Here is an 18,609-nt window from a genome sequence, read left to right as displayed (position 1 = left end):
GGTGGTTTTTCCATCTCATTATACCCTACAGATATGGGGTAACAGCTCGGGAAACACCTTAACAGTGTACAAAATCGCGGAGATCTTATAAAAAACGTAACATTTCAAATACTCTGCACAGCATTTACGACAAAATGATACTCTAAATGTGCAGCTTGTGGATGCATCATGTCTCTCTCTCACTCTCCCTCGTTCACGAAAGACAGATGGGGGTGAAGCATGAAGCATCATCACAATCTGGATAGAGACGAGTGACATTTATACATGTATTAATTCTTCTACACGTCCCAATTCTGTCACTCTCAATTGAGCATGGCTTTTACTGTGCTGTGTTTATAATTAACAGTGATTACATTCTAAAGGTCAATCAACTATGGGGCGGCAGGTAGCCTGGTGGGTAGGAGTGTTGGGCCAGTAACCGAAAGGTTGTTGGATCGAATCCATGAGCCAACAAGGTACAAATCTGTTGTTCTGCCCCTGAGATTAAGGCAGCCCCCCACTGATTCAGAGGGGTTGGGTTAAATGCGGAAGACACATTTTAGTTGAATGCATTCAGTTGTGCAACTCCCTCTCTCCCTCTCCTCCCCCCACCCTCTTTCTCTCTCTCAATTTTTTCAATTCAATTTAAGGGCTTTATTGGCATGGAAAACATGTTAACATTGCCAAAGCAAGTGAAGTAGATAATAAACAAAAGTGAAATAAAAAATGTACACTCGCATAAGTTCCAAAATAATAAAGACATTTCAAATGTCATATTATGTGCAAATAGTTAAAGTACAAAAGGGAAGTTAAATAAATATGGGTTGTATTTACATTTGTGTTTCTTTTTCACTGGTTGCCCTTTTCTTGTGGCAATAGGTCACACATCTTGCTGCTGTGATGGCACACTGGTATTTCACCCATACATGGGAGTTTATCAGAATTGGGTTTATTTTGAAATTCTTTGTGGGTCTGTGCAATCTGAGGGAAATATGTGTCTCTATGTTCATACATTTGGTAGGAGGTTAGGAAGTCTCTGTCTGTCTCTCGACAGGACAGTGTGCAAACTGACTCTGATGAAGACGTGGACTGTAGACAAACAGAAGGCCTACTCAGAGCTCACTGGGACAACCTGACTTCATTGAGGTCAAGGTAGGTGGTGACTCTTCCATCCAATCCATCTCTGCCCCCTCCATTCCTCCACCCTCATTCTTGTTCCATGGCAGGAGCTATTAAAAACAACAATATCTAGAATTCAGAGCTCCTTGTGGAGTGCAGTCTAATCAAGTCATTTCTTGGAAAACCCTCTTTGGTAGTGTCTCTATCCTCGCCTCACTTGCCTGTCTCTTTCCCCCTCTTCTCTCTCTCTTCCTCTCTCTAACAGTGCTATGTTATGTACAGTGGGGAGAACAAGTATTTGATACACTGCTGATTTTTGCAGGTTTTTCTACTTACAAAGCATGTAGAGGTCTGTAATTTTTATCATAGGTACACTTCAACTGTGAGAGACGGAATCTAAAACAAAACTCCAGAAAATCACATTATATGATTTTTAAGTAATGAATTTGCATTTTATTGCATGACATAAGTATTTGATACATCAGAAAAGCAGAACTTAATACTTGGTACAGAAACCTTTGTTTGCAATTACAGAGATCATATGTTTCCTGTAGTTCCTGACCAGGTTTGCACACACTGCAGCAGGGATTTTGGCCCACTCCTCCATACAGACCTTCTCCAGATCCTTCAGGTTTCGGGGCTGTCGCTGGGCAATACGGTCTTTCAGCTCCCTCCAAAGATTTTCTATTGGGTTCAGGTCTGGAGACTGGCTAGGCCACTCCAGGACCTTGAGATACTTCTTACGGAGCCACTCCTTAGTTGCCCTGGCTGTGTGTTTTGGGTCGTTGTCATGCTGGAAAACCCAGCCACGACCCATCTTCAATGCTCTTACTGAGGGAAGGAGGTTGTTGGCCAAGATCTCGCGATACATGGCCCCATCCTTCCTCCCCTCAATACGGTGCAGTCGTCCTGTCCCCTTTGCAGATAAGCATCCCCAAAGAATGATGTTTCCACCTCCATGCTTCACGGTTGGGATGGTGTTCTTGGGGTTGTACTCATCCTTCTTCTTCCTCCAAACACGGCGAGTGGAGTTTAAACCAAAAAGCTCTATTTTTGTCTCATCAGACCACATGACCTTCACCCATTCCTCCTCTGGATCATCCAGATGGTCATTGGTAAACTTCAGACGGGCCTGGACATGCGCTGGCTTGAGCAGGGGGACCTTGCGTGCCCTGCAGGATTTTAATCCATGACGGCGTAGTGTGTTACTAATGGTTTTCTTTGAGACTGTGGTCCCAGCTCTCTTCAGGTCATTGGCCAGGTCCTGCCGTGTAGTTCTGGGCTGATCCCTCACCTTCCTCATGATCATTGATGCCCCACGAGGTGAGATCTTGCATGGAGCCCCAGACCGAGGGTTATTGACCGCCATCTTGAACTTCTTCCATTTTCTAATAATTGCGCCAACAGTCGTTGCCTTCTCACCAAGCTGCTTGCCTATTGTCCTGTAGCCCATCCTAGCCTTGTGCAGGTCTACAATTTTATCCCTGATGTCCTTACACAGCTCTCTGGTCTTGGCCATTGTGGAGAGGTTGGAGTCTGTTTGATTGAGTGTGTGGACAGGTGTCTTTTATACAGGTAACGAGTTCAAACAGGTGCAGTTAATACAGGTAATGAGTGGAGAACGGGGGCTTCTTAAAGAAAAACTAACAGGTCTGTGAGAGCCATAATTCTTACTGGTTGTAGTGATCAAATACTTATGTCATGCAATAAAATGCAAATGAATTACTTAAAAATCATACAATGTGATGTTCTGGATTTTTGTTTTAGATTCCGTCTCTCACAGTTGAAGTGTACCTATGATACAAATTACAGACCTCTGCCGATTTTGCAGGTTTTCCTACTTACAAAGCATGTAGTGTATCAAATACTTGTTCTCCCCACTGTATATAGGGAGTAGAACCACTTAATGACCAGACTCACATTTGCTCTCCTCATTACGATGTTTGTGTGAAAGCACACCAACCACTGACTGACTCTACTGCAATTTAACTCATATAGGGGGCATAGAAAACACACAACATGTGGTTAAATACCTCAGAAATACAATACAGCTCCCCCTTATATTCCCTGCAGTATGACAATGAAGAATATTTAATGACAATAATGGCGAAACTCCCAATGAATACAGGTTTAATGAAGTGTGAGCATGTCATACCCAGTCATGTGCATTTTTTGCTGCACGACTCAATTTACTGATGGGGTTTATCCTCCTCTGATAACGGTCAGTTGGCGCTGTTTAGATGTGACCTTCATAAGAACTGAAGTGCTAAGAGAAAATGGCCGATATATAAAAAGGGAATTATCTGAACAACTGAGTCCGATCTGATGGCTTTTTCATGACATCCCAGATTAATCTCGCCGCACGCCAAACGCTGTACCATTAGTCATTGTTGAGTGATCTCCCACCACATGTGTCCCAAGTGGCACCCTATTCCCTTTATATTGTAGGGCCTAATGTTTTTGTTCAGGGCCCGTAGTTCACTATATAGGGAATAGGGTTCCAATTGGGACACATACATTGTGTGTGTGTGTGTAATTCATCTGAATGGCAGGGAGACGCACTACAGTACATTGACCATGGCGTAGTAATTAGGCTGATGAAGTATTAATGTGATGTGAGGAGGAAGGCTGATCCGTTCCCTTGTTGCACCACCATCATCATTTGATCTATCTGCAGTTGTCATAGTGACACATGCTGGTCTGGGGCCCCTGCCGTTATTTAATTCAATACTGTTAAAGGTGCGATATGCAGAGAATGCTACGCCATTTCCTGGTTGCTAAAATTCTAATAGTTTGCCTAATTTCTTGTTTGTGACAAACAAGCAATGTATAGTGTAGATTATTGCACAATCTAAACCGCTGTGAAATATCCTTTCAGTAAACAAAAATATAGCATTTTCAGCTGTTTGAAGCTGGTCTACAAAACCTAAAATAAAAGATACAAAACTTAAGAACGGGAAGCATAGAATTAGCGCACATAGACCAGATCTAACGCTTCTTAGACTTGCTTTCAATGACAATCACAGATCTATAACTCACATTTCTATGTACATTTTGTCAGGTCCCCCAAAAAGTTACACATTGCAATCTTAAGCTTTGTTCTTTGTAGTGCTGTGGAGATTGCCATTGTCTCGGTGACCTAAGCGTAGAGGCTTGAAGGAAAAGACTGAAAGCAAGACAAAGGTCGCCTTGATTTGAAGTGAACTAAAAATGAAACTGTGTGAGAACCCAGACTCTTGAGGCTGCAGGTTGCCTAGTGGTCAGAGCGTTGGGCCAGTAACCGAAAGGTTGCTGGATCGAATCCCCGAGCTGACAAGGTGTAAATCTGTCATTCTGCCCCTGAACAAGGCAGTTAACCCACTGTTCATCTGTAAGCTGTCATTATAAATAAGAATTTGTTCTTAACTGACTTGCCTAGTTAAATAAAGGTTACATTGAATTTTTTTTTTTGAGCGGCCTTGTCTGGCCAGCATGTGGTATGGATAGTTGGTTTGTCTTCATGCCTTTTTCTTTTTAGATTTTTTTAGGGTATTTTTTTTTTATTCCTTTCACCCCAATTTTGTGATATCCAATTGGTAGTTAGTCTTGTCTCATCGCTGCAACTCCTGGACAGTCTCAGGAGAGGCGAAGAGAGCCATGCATGCACCGAAACACAACCGCCAAGCCGCACTGCTTCTTGACACACTGCCCACTTAACCCAGAAGCCAGCCACACCAATGTGTCGGAGGAAACACTGTACAGCTGGCAACCGAAGTCAATGTGCATGTGCACGGCCGCCACATGGAGTCATTAGAGCCCGATGGGACAAGGACATCCCAGGCGGCCAAACCCTCCCCTTACCCGGACGACGCTGGGACAATTTTGCATCGCCTCATGGGTTTCCCGGTCGCCTGCAACACAGTCCAGGATCGAACGCGATGCAGTGCCTTAGACCGCTGCGCCACTCGGGAGGCCCTCTTGATGCCTTTTTCAGTTGGTCTTCTAGATGCGATCAGATGCCCATTGATATTTTCTGGGTGTTCCCTTGAATGGGATGCTTAACAACATCATACAACTGACTGAATTCACTGCAATATCCATGAGGCATGATACAGTTTAGTTCAATGGACGTCGGGGTAAACTGTTGAGCCTGTAAAATCGCATATTTACTTCTCACAGCTATGCTGTCCAGTGCTGTTAGGCTTTAAACTCCAAAATGAAACATCCTCAAAGCAAAGAAAAGCACACAGGTAATTTTCTCATCAATGTGCAATAAGACATTTATACCACCAACATTGAAGCATAATTTCTGGCCTATTATATTCTATTACCTAATCTCTTCCTTTGGCAGTACAGTAATTGTCTTATGCTAGAGGTACAATACGATGGCCCCTTTCTCCTGCTCTTTATCGCATCTTCTCCTTTAGACTCACCTCCCCTGAAGGAGAGGAGGAAGATGTGAAGAGGAAGCTACGCAAGATAGGCCACTATCTCCTGTAAACTCTGAACAAGGCCGTCAGAATGGGAGGGGCCCTCCTTCCCCTCTCAAAAAACCCCACACCCTTCTCATTTCAAAACCGGGAGCATGCTTCAGCCTGATAAGTTACATGTGTAACTGTTTGTCACACACTTTGATCCAACGCTGTGTCCTGGGTTTAGGATTTACACACACACTGACTCCGTTGCTTCTCCCATCATTCACTCTCTCAGCAATTATTACAGCTCAGTCAGTGCAACATCTGCTTCTCTCCTTGAACTTTGCTTCTTCACCTCCTGCTATGGGGAAGCTGTGATCACCTGCTCTCCTCATCCACACATACACACACACACATGTGTTAATGAAAATCCCCCACACTTTTCATACCTTCCGTTAGCTCTCAGCTCAATCTCTCCACCAGCTGACTCAGAAGGCTCATCTCATGTGGGCTTGTGTGCATAATAATACAATAATTTGGTGTGTATTTATATTTGTCCTGTTTCACACGTACAAGTGTGTATTATACGCATGTGTGAATTGGAAATACAGTGTTTTTTTGGGAATATCCCATTCCCCCCCGAAAGTGGGGTCACAGCCAGGGTCAGCCATTATCATGTCAAGCAGGCATGAGCTGTGGATCCCTCCCAAAACACCTGACAACAGCTGAGGACATATGTTGTTCCAGAGATGATTTAGAGATGCCGACACAAGATCTTCTTGCCATTCCAACAGCACCATGAGACATTGGCCATCAGACACGGTGCCAGGCAGGCTGCATCATCAGGTCTGACGCCAACACTGTTGAAATGGATCGTTCGGCCAATCAGTGAGAGCCTATGTTACCTGCAAAGATATTTCAATTGTGTTTAGTCATAGCATCAAGCCACAGAGTAAATGTATGGATCTGAGGGGGAAGCTATTGTGTCAAGGGACAGAGTAAATGTATGGATTTGGAACTGAGGAATCCTCCATACAGTTTAGGAGTTAAGAAAATGGTCCCCTTTAGGATTTACATTATTGTTGTGCAGATGTCAAGGTTTACTATAAACCTGAGTTGATAGTGCATTAGAGAGGTCAAACCCCAGGGATTTCCAACACAGACACATTCATCAACATTTATGCCATGCTGCATGCGCTGATGTAATAGCCTACCTCAATTTTCGCTCTTTGGAAGAAAAGATTCAGGAATTATTATAATATTTTGAGTTTATGCCAGGTTAATGCAGGCATTATTTGGAGCTTGTGTGTGCTGTACTGTGATGCACTGTTTATATTTGCAGGATCACTATATTGAGGGGACAGCATTAAAATATTAGGCGCTGCTCATGGTCAATATAACCATGGCTAGATAGGTGCTGATGGTTCGGATAGTTTCCTAATAGCTAAAATGGAGAGCACATAAGTGGATTATTTTACATTTTTACACTCATTGTTATATCCACCATACCTAAAGTTACTGAAGTGTCTAAAAATACCTGCATTTCTGAGGTTTGTGTCATTTTCAGTGTATATCCTAGTTCTTAGAGGAGCTGAGATTCGACAACAGCGAGCCGGTTGCAGCGCAGTGACTAAAAACTATAAAATGATTTCCATTAGCTGGGCAGAGGGAGGTAACTGAGTGGAACATGTAAACGTTGCCCTATTTCCACCATCAGGGGACAGACAAATGGGACCTACTTGATATGGGACAGTACTTACTACGACACAACCTAGTGACCAAATTCTTCTGAGATCAGGGTTTGGGAGAAGGCAAAGTGGCATACAATGCAACCCCTTTCAACACCTCATTATGAAACCCAGAAACACGCTTTGGGAGCTATCAGAATGTTCTGTATTCACTGAATGTTTTCCTTCCCAAAAATTTGACTCAGAAATGAACAAAGCAATTGTACAAAAAAAATCTAAACATTTGTCAAAAAGAAAGATGAAACCATCAACAGATCAAAGGAGCCGTGATGTTGACAATTGACACATTTTTTAAGAGCAATATCTTACGTCACACCATTATCATCAATTCGCTTGGTTTTGTGCGTAGAATCTTGCTGTTGCTGCAACAGCTGATGACCCACCTGACTGCATTGCACTTTAGCCTAACCCAATTAATCATTGAAGCTGGAGACTTATCTCCCTCACGAACTTTAAGCATCAACTGTCAGAGCAGCTTACCGATCACTGCACCTGTACACAGCCCATCTGTAAATAGCCCACTCAACTACCTCATTCCCCAAAGTATTTATTTTTGCACCTCAGTATCTCTACTTCCACATCATCTGCACATCCATCACTCCAGGGTTAATGCTAAATTGTAATTATTTGGCCACTATGGCCTATTTATTGCCTTACCTCCCTAATCTTACTACATTTGCACACACTGTATATATATATTTTTTTCTATTGTGTTATTGACTGTACGTTTGTTTATCCCACGTGTAACTCTGTGTTTTGTTGCACTGCTTTGCTTTATCTTGGCTAGGTCGCAGTTGTAAATGAGAACTTGTTCTCAACTGGCCTACCTGGTTAAATAAAGGTGAAATAAAACAATTAGCCAACAGACGAGACCATTAGGTAACATAGTACATCCAACAATACATTCAGGCTGAATTGTTAGATTAACAACTTGGTCCACCAGTGTGAGTGTATAGTAAGACACAGTGACCAAAACATCAGCCAGGAAGCATAGGAACTGAGAAGTGGTCTGTGGTCACCACCTGCAGAATCACTCCTTTTTTGGGGGTGTCTTGCTAATTGCCTGTAATTTCCACCTTTTGTCTATTCCATTTGCACAACAGCATGTGAAATTTATTGTCAATCAGTGTTGCTTCCTAAGTGGACAGTTTGATTTCACAGAAGTGTGATTGACTGGGAGTTACATTGTGTTGTTTAAGTGTTCCCTTTATTTTTTTGAGCAGTGTAGTAACCCCTCAGTAGAGCCCACTTATGCATTAAAATCAATTCACGGCAGAGCGTAGTTCAACCCGCTCTGAGTGAGTGAGAGGTCATGAAGTGTGTCAGACTAGAGGCTGGTAAGCATTAAACGTGCAGAATACACAGTTCACACCTTCACGTCCCCATAACCCACTGTGTCTTACTATACACTCACATGCATACCAATTCTGCAACCTTGCAAAACTTGTAATTGTGATGCTTCTTATTCAATTTTAGCTCAGTGTGAAAACGCACCACACCTGATTCTTTGGTTCTATGGCTGAGAGCCTATTTGCTTAGACCACTGTAACCTGGACACTGACAGGTCTGTTGGTTCTGGAATCTGAGAACAATGTTACATGGAAACTGACAGGTCTGTTGGTTCTGCAATCTGAGAACAGCATGGGGATGCAAAGCTGGCACCCAAACCCACCTCTCACTGTGGCGTCAGAAACCCACCTCTCACTGTGGTGTCAGAAACCCACCTCTCACTGTAGCCTCTCACTGTGGCATCAGAAACCCACCTGTCACTGTGGCATCAGAAACCCACCTGTCACTGTGGCATCAGAAACCCACCTCTCACTGTGGCGTCAGAAACCCACCTCTCACTGTGGCGTCAGAAGCCCACCTCTCACTGTAGCCTCTCACTGTGGCATCAGAAACCCACCTGTCACTGTGGTGTCTCAAACCCACCTCTCACTGTGGAGTCAGAAACCCACCTCTCACTGTGGCGTCAGAAACCCACCTCTCACTGTAGCCTCTCACTGTGGCGTCAGAAACCCACCTCTCACTGTGGCGTCAGAAACCCACCTCTCACTGTGGCATCAGAAACCCACCTCTCACTGTAGCCTCTCACTGTGGCATCAGAAACCCACCTCTCACTGTGGCGTCAAACTCACCTCTCACTGTGGCGTCAGAAACCCACCTCTCACTGTAGCCTCTCACTGTGGCGTCAGAAACCCACCTCTCACTGTGGCGTCAGAAACCCACCTCTCACTGTGGCGTCAGAAACCCACCTCTCACTGTGGCGTCAGAAACCCACCTCTCACTGTGGCGTCAGAAACCCACCTCTCACTGTGGCGTCAGAAACCCACCTCTCACTGTGGCGTCAGAAACCCACCTCTCACTGTGGCGTCAGAAACCCACCTCTCACTGTGGCGTCAGAAACCCACCTCTCACTGTGGCGTCAGAAACCCACCTCTCACTGTAGCCTCTCACTGTGGCATCAGAAACCCACCTCTCACTGTGGCGTCAGAAACCCACCTCTCACTGTGGCGTCAGAAACCCACCTCTCACTGTGGCGTCAGAAACCCACCTCTCACTGTGGCGTCAAACTCACCTCTCACTGTGGCGTCAGAAACCCACCTCTCACTGTGGCGTCAGAAACCCACCTCTCACTGTGGCGTCAGAAACCCACCTCTCACTGTGGCGTCAGAAACCCACCTCTCACTGTGGCGTCAGAAACCCACCTCTCACTGTGGCGTCAGAAACCCACCTCTCACTGTGGCATCAGAAACCCACCTCTCACTGTGGCATCAGAAACCCACCTCTCACTGTGGCATCAGAAACCCACCTCTCACTGTGGCATCAGAAACCCACCTCTCACTGTGGCATCAGAAACCCACCTCTCACTGTGGCATCAGAAACCCACCTCTCACTGTGGCATCAGAAACAAGCTCTTTATTTCTACGTTGGTGTGATGTATCTAAATCAGTGGTGTGATTCAGCTGAGAAAGCTGCTGGCTCCTTGCCTGAGAACACGCCTGTGGGAAACATAATACCAAAACACATACTAAATCTGTACACACACACACAAACAGAAAAAGAGACACAGACATGCACCCATAATGGGATAATTAACACACATGTGTGCCAGAGGAGGCTGGTGGGAGGAGCAATAGGAGGACAGGCTCATTGGTTTCCATATATTTTGTGTTTGATACCGTTCTATTTATTACATTCCAGCCATTACAACTAGCCTGTCCTCCTATGATGTGTAGAAATTATAATTGCTGCAAACGGATTGTCCTTTGGGACTATAAACATTTACAGAACACACACGCAACCATTATGTTTTAAAAGAGAACATGGCGCACCCCTGCATAGGTTCACTCTCCCACATGTGACTGACAGAAACCAAGAACATACAATTATCACATCTGTACTAATGAGTATGGTACCCCGCATTCCTCTGCTTACTATTAAGAAGGAATATATATTTATCAATTATTTATTTGGACTGCAAGTCATTAGTCTGAGTTCATTATGCTGTTAAAATGCAAATCCCCTGTTCAAAAAAAAAATGTATATGCCTGAGACGAAGACGTTTGGCGCCTCTTTCAAACGGTGGTCATTTGGTTAATTGACTCCTCTCAGTTAACAAGAGGATTAGCATTAAGACTAATCAAGGCCATCCCCTTGTTGTGTGCCATGCCACCATGTGAAGCCTGACCCCAGTCAACACACTATACTGCTTGCTGAACACTCAGGGTCAAAACTGAGAAAATGACGACTACAGCCTGCTAGATGCTTATTGACAACAATGGATGAGCAGAGTCGAAGAACTGAGCTCTCAATATACAGTACCAGTCAACTTTGGACACACCTACTCATTAAAGGGTTTTTCTTTATTTTTACTATTTTCTACATTGTAGAATAATAGTGAAGACAAACTAAGAAATAACACATGGAATCATGTAGTAACCCCAAAAGTGTTAAACAAATCAAAATATATTTGATATTTGATATTCTTCAAAGTAGCCACCCTTTGCCTTTGACAGCTTTGCACACTTAATTGAAATGCATTACAGGTGTGCCTTGTTAAAAGTTAATTTGTCGAATTTCATTCCTTAATACATTTAAGACAATCAGTTGTGTTGTGACAAGGCAGGGGTGGTAAACAGAAGATAGGCCTAAGTCCATTTTATGGCAAGAACAGCTCAAATAAGCTAAGAGAAACAACAATACATCATTACTTTAAGACACGGTGAGCCAAGAAAATTTCAAGAACTTTGAAAGTTTCTTCAAGTACAGTTGCAAAAACCAGCAAGCGCTATAATGAAACTGTCTTCACAGAGTTCAAGTAACAGACACAACTCAACATCAACTGTTCAGAGGAGACTGTGTGAATCAGGCCTTCATGGTTGAATTGCTACAAAGAAACCACTACCAAAGGACACCAATAAGAAGAAGAGACTTGCATGGGCCAAGAAACACGAGCAATGGACATTAGACTGGTCGAAATCTGTCCTTTGATCTGATAAGTCCAAAGGGCAGGGTGGCGAGCGTACATTTTCCTTTCTTTTAAACGTTGCCAACAAAAACGAACGTGAAGCTCAGTAAGGCTATACATGCATTAACGAAGACAACTACCCACAACTAAGGTGGAAAAACAGGCTGCCTAAGTATGATTCCCAATCAGAGACAACGATAGACAGCTGTCCCTGATTGGGAACCAAACCCGGCCAAAACATAGAAACAGAAAACATAGAAATAAAGAAACTAGAATGCCCAACCGTAGTCGCACCCTGGCCTAACCAAAATAGAGAATAAAAGCCTCTCTATGGCCAGGGCGTGACAAAATTTGACATTCTTGGTTCCAACCGCCATGTCTTTGTGAGATGCAGAGTAGGTGAACGGATGATCTCTGCATGTATGGTTCCTACGTGAAGCATGGAGGAGGAGGTGTGATGGTGCTTTGCAGGTGACACTGTCTGTGATTTTATATAGAATTCAAGGCACACTTAACCAGCATGGCTACCACAGCATTCTGCAGCGATACGCCATCCCATCTGGTTTGCGCTTAGTGGAACTATCATTTGTTTTTCAACAGGACAATAACCCAAAACACACCTCCAGGCTGTGTAAGGGCTATTTGACTAAGAAGGAGAGTGATTGAGTCCTGCATCAGATGACCTGGCCTCCACAATCACCCAACCTCAACCCAATTGAGATGGTTTGGGATGAGTTGGACCGAGCCAACAAGTGCTAAGCAAATGTGGGAACTCCTTCAAGACTGTTGGAAAATAATTCCTCATGAAGCTGGTTGTGAGAATGCCAAGAATGTGCAAAGCTGTCAAGGCAATGGGTGCTTACTTTGAAGAATTAAAAAAAATATATATATTTTGATTTGTTTCACACTTTTTTGTTACTACATGATTTGTTACTACATGATTCCATATGTGTTATTTCATAGTTTTGATGTCTTCACTATTATTCTACAATGTAGGAAATAGTCAAAATAAAGAAAAACCCTTGAATGAGTAGGTGTCTCCAAACTTTTTACTGGTACTGTATGTCTCAAAAGTATCTCAAAGTATGTATTTTGTAAGCAACAATCCCTTGTAACAAGTGTCCCTTGTAAACAAGGTATTTTGACACCAATGGGACTTCCTGGCAAAATAAAGGTTAAATATTAACAGCTAAAATAAACATTACAGGCACAGCTAAGGCCCGATTGTGGGTTGTCGACAATGCTGCTTTTAAAGCAATGTTCCCGGGGGAAATGCTGCAGATGTCGGCTCAATAGGAAATTACCTTCAAAACTGCATTTTCAACAAGCAGCGATCGGATTGAATCCCGTCCTAGATTTTGTTGATCTCACCAGGCTCTAATATCATTAGTTTCCTGCTGCCAAATAATGAATGTTCCCAGATGGCAGCTCTGATTGGAAAATGCAGCAGAGTGCAGTGCAAGGTGGACGGTGTGATCCTAAATAATTTTGTAGTATCACCCGCGGTCATCATTAGAGCATCAGATTATCATTTGAGTGTTAGATTATGTGATTTTGAAACTTCGAGTTCAGAAAGAAAATGAAGAAAATATTTACGGACTGAAAGTGTCCCCAACTCCACCACTCCCACACTCAGACACCAAGTGGCACCGAATTCTGTTAGGGTCTCCATTGGTGTCAGTGTTCTCATGCGTTTTGGGTTGTTGCTGTCATTTCCAGCAATTTCCTCTTTGGCAGAGGGCAGCTTTCAATTTGGCTCCCGTTCCCTTCAAATCTGTTTGCTTGACTGAGAGCCCAGAGTTCTCCCCCTGTGATGCTAATACACACACACACACACACACACACACACACACACACACACACACACACACACACACACACACACACACACACACACACACACACACACACTTGTATGTATATTGTGCACACACTCATGCACAAGCATGAACTCCCACAAGCTATTCTATTCAAAGACAAGAATAGTGTTATTTGCAATGATAGGGTAAAAAATCAGTAATTGTTATGTAGACCCTCTTTTGCCAAAGTAAAGGCCTTAATGTATCCCCTTAATAAATGTCATTGACACAAGCATCAAAGACCTGGCTTCAGAACGCGTGCATACACGGGCATTAGACAGTGTGTCGTCAACGCAGGCCCAATGGCGGTGTGCAGAATGGGGTATGCCTCAGGGCTCTGGTACTGCCTCAACACCCCTCCATCTCAGGCTGAGTATGCACTTGTGTGCACCAATGGCAGCCTGAGAATGAATGAGGATGCCACCTTGCCAAACACAGTGAAAAATGTCAAAGACACCATTCTTCAACAGCCCCCCCCCTCCATATTTGAATGAAAAATAGGTTTTATAGTAACTATGAATCTGCTGAGTAACAAAATCAACCCATGGGTATAATACATTAACTGGTCCCTATATTTTGAAATCCAAAAACACCATATTCATAAACGTTTATGGCTTTATAGGGAGCCAGCATTATCGCTACAAATTTAGATCTCCACTCAACTCTCCTTAATCGTCCCCCAAATGGGAACTGGGCTACAAAATGGTTTGAACAAACCCAAGCACATTTACTTTCCATCTGTCCTTATGAAGTCCTGGCCAAGCAGCCATTCTGATCATCCCCCATATGCTTTGTGTTGTTGGATAATAAAGGAAGGGAACGGTTGGGTCTGGATGGAACTCTGATGTTCTGTTCTGAGGGTACAAAACATTCTGAGGATGGGTTCTGATTCTGAAGCCAGGGCAGGAATGGATGTGACAATGTTGGCATCACCAGGCTCATTCAGCTACCCTGCCTCCTGTCCTATCCAGGCCTGTCCCTTTCTGTGCCTGGCTGGCTGAAGTCAGAGACACATAATGTCTACACTAGCATTCTACCTAGAATAAAGCAATGTATTCAGCATGTATTTAAAGTTGTATACTTGTGTGAATATTTGAATGTAGCCTAGCTAGCCTAAGGATATACTTGATTATAATACCTTTTTCGGGACCAAACCTGTGCCTGCCTAGAGTGGGCCATATGTTTTCTCAAAGTTGGGTGGGTTTCCAAATCACACTGTTGTTGTTGACTAAATGAAATATAAACCGTGGCGCAGCAGGTTTTCTAAAGGCAGTGTGTGGGAGGGTGCCAGTTTAAAGCTAAATCTGTCTTTAAAAATGTATGGTAAACAAACTCAACAACTCAGAGGAGAGTGGGACTGCATTTTAGTCTGAGATAAAAACATGATGTGTGTGTGTGTGTGTGTGTGTGTGTGTGTGTACCATAACACACACAAACATTCTAACTAAGGATTCTAGTCATACGCTCTCCTTGAACTCTATGGGCTAACTTTAGATGGAATCTACAAATTGGTTCTGAGGACTTAAGGATGGTGAGAAAGCTGGCTATAGGCTCTATATTACTATGGAGACAACTTAGATGAATGAACACATACACAGACCGCACATAAACACACTTATCTGTTAAAGGCCTGAGTAATCTTTACAAAAACAAATATACAATCATATCAACACACTTAGGACTTCTTCATAAACCATGATAGTGGTAGTCCATAATAATAATTCTTATGTTTATTATTATACTTAGTTTCAACAAATTGTTCCATATGCTAAATAGCAATGCGTTGCTAAAATGAGTTCAGGATGACACATCGCATATATCACTTAGAGAAATGAAGTGAAACAACCACAAAACCATTCCAATCTCACCAGGGTTGATGCACACCTTTGGTAATCTGAATAGAAGTGACCATCAACCTAGCCCACCTTCTCCATCTCACGAAGACATGCACACACTAACAAAAAATGCACACACGCACACATACACGGACTAACAAACATGCTCACATGCATTTGTGCACACACAAACCAATCAAAGAAATCACCTGCATTAAAACACCATTTTGTAGATATTTTCAACTTAATTGCTCTTGCTAGCAAAAAACGAATTGTTAACTCTTGATATTTTTGAAAAAGACACTCCTGACAATATCCCAAGGGTTTAGAGAATTTAAGGTTGTAACTGTGACGTTTAAGAACTTTGTAATTGTTGTACTTTAAATGTTAGAAAAGCGGTTAGCTTTTGGCTAGCTGCGGCTAGTTGGTTGCTAGCTCCGGTTAGTTGGTTGCTAGCTTCGGTTATGCTAGCTTGTTCAATCATTTTCCAATAATTAGCATTAATGTCAGTTGCAATAGTCTTGTCTTTCTATTAGCCCTCTTCTTATACTGGTTAAATGTATTTTGAGCATGGTATAAAGTAACTTCTAATGAGTTATAAAGGCTTTCATGTTTTACAGTCTCCTATGGGGCTATAGTGGGCAACAGTCAACCACATAATTATAACCCAAACAGGTGAATTAAAGTTAAGAGTAAATGTGTTTGCGGTATAAATGTAAAGAATTTGAGGATGTGAATACGTCAGGGATTTATGAGACAGATCACTAAATACACTTTAAAGAAAACAAAAGAAAACATTGAAATACAATGAAAATAATCTCAATTATTTTATTCAAAATTTACTCAAGTGCAAACGTTGAATAAAATAATTGAGAGAACCTTTGAAAGAGAAGACACGTTCTCCTGTTTCATTATTTATCCTGTGTTACGATAACTATTATCTGCTGCACCAGTCCAAAAACTGGGACCTGTAACACTACATTTAATTGACTGCAATTTCAGCAACTCGAATCGTTGAATCTCGATCTGACTGTGAACATTTGAAACTACAGCTGGCGAGTCTGGGGACATTCTCCCCTGCAGACTGAAGCCCTGTTTTGACCGGCTCTGTTGGACCAGCATGTAATGCCAAAGGGACCTGTAGACTGAAGGCACTCAGCCATCCCTAACATGTAAGCATCTGTTCCCCTGAGGCCGAAGCCATTATAGTTTAGCCTCTAACCTACACTCTCTCTATAAGCAACACTCCCTCTCTCCCTAGAGGGCTGGCCAACCTGCACCTATCATTTGTCTTCCTACACACAATGCAGGAGAACTACAGTAGCCTTAGGAAAGATATGGTGAGTGTGGTACTGTAGAGAGAGGGATGTGTGAAAAAGTTCTGTGAATAAAGAGTGAGAGCAGATGATCATTGTTCACGGCATGCCCAGAGTGAGAGGAGGGATTGATCGCTTTTCTGTCACTCCGTATGACATGTCTGTCTCTTGTCAGTCTGAATGAAGTCAGCAACTCTCTAAACCTCTGAGAAACACTGAAGGAACATGACTACTTTCCATAATTCTTCCTGTAGGTAGATGATCAATCAAACATCCATCACCTGGGATCTGAGGACCTACAGGCATTCAAATCTGAGTTCAAACCGCAACCACAGTCTGCCAAAGATTTTGAATTCTGTAATTTCCTATTGTTGCCTGACTGTCACGAGAATTTTCAATCCCAATGATAATAACTATCAATCAATAGCTTTGACCAATCCCCGAGGTTTGTAAGAGCGTGGGTATAATAATAATAATTAGGCAAAGACTCAGCTTATGCAAAAGATTAGTACCGTTTATTCAGAGAACGTTCTGAAGTCCATTATACAAAGACATCCATTTTATAGCTGCGCACATACTTCCACACAAACAGTAGATATCCTACGCACATACATACACACAAACAGTAGGTGAGTTGTATCCTTCTCCATAGTTCTCACCACTGTGTATCACTACCCAGCCGACGGTTCCATTCCGCCGAGGTTAGGGGAACCTTGAGAAGTACTCCTTATGCTATCATAGGTTTTCTCAGAGGCCTAGCCAGGTCGGTCCAAACACAGTTTAATTGTTCTCGTTTATTGTCTTCGGCACACACATACAAGTTCAAATCCTAAGCTACGCCTTACTCAAACAGTCTGTGTTTTTCCACTATACAGATACATTGTTTAATCTAATTCTGACTAAAACTACACACATCATCAGATTATAATTTTATGATTCCAATCAATTTCATACAATTATAAGGTTTCAGAGTGGAATTATTTAATCATTATCTTTCAACATATACATTATTTTATCACTGACCCAACCCACTCATTCCATCCACATTGACACTCCCTCCCACTCACTGTACTCAGTGACCTACTTCACTGACCAATAAACACAAACTATAAACCCCTTTACAGCCAATCCCCTGAGGGCTTACAAGAGTGTTAAAATGTCAGATACCTATTCTGGAGCCTATAAAAAGATGGAGATGAATAGAAAATGTGGGTTTAGAGGCTGTGCTGACAATGCTCTCCCTGCCAACACACCGAATATGTCCTTCATATACCAGTGGATGTTTCCTGGTAAAAGGGAGAAAGGACAGGTCATTCTCAGGTCATATACAAATGTATTGCAATGAAATACAAACACACCCGCTGTTATGTTCCCGATATGACAGTCATTCCAGTAACATGAAGGAAACTACACAAGATAATAGAAGAAGAAAAATAACAATAAATCAGCAACAAACAACAAAAGATAACATTGTGCACACGAAATGTACTGATTGTAAATGCATGCACTTGTTTATATAGTGAACTACTATTATGGGCTCTGGTCAAAAGAAGTACACTATATAGAGAGTAGGGCACAGGAGGCTACTGAGGGGAGGATGGCTCATAACAAACCAAGCTTTAAGTTTCTGTCTTTCCATTCACACGAGTGACAAACAAATATACAGTGCATTCGGGAAGTATTCCGACACATTCATTACATTACAGCCTGATTCAAAAAAATATATAGATTTTTTTCAATCCCCTCATCAATCTATGCACAATACCCCAATGATGAGAGTGAATGAACAATGGAGTGAATGAATGAATGGCATGAAACACATGGAAACCATGCGTTTGATGTATTTGATACCATTCCACATATTCCGCTCCAGCCATTACCACAAGCC

General features: G+C 42.6%; 1 pseudogene; it reads left to right on the top strand.

Annotated features, from left to right (window-relative positions):
- The window catches only part of LOC129822504 (uncharacterized), an 86,883-nt pseudogene that overhangs the window by 63,477 nt on the left and 4,797 nt on the right, over window positions 1–18,609 (top strand).

Source organism: Salvelinus fontinalis, chromosome 24 (assembly GCF_029448725.1).
Source record: "Salvelinus fontinalis isolate EN_2023a chromosome 24, ASM2944872v1, whole genome shotgun sequence".
NCBI classification, from domain to species: domain Eukaryota; kingdom Metazoa; phylum Chordata; class Actinopteri; order Salmoniformes; family Salmonidae; genus Salvelinus; species Salvelinus fontinalis.
This window is presented reverse-complemented; position numbering and strand designations above follow the sequence as displayed.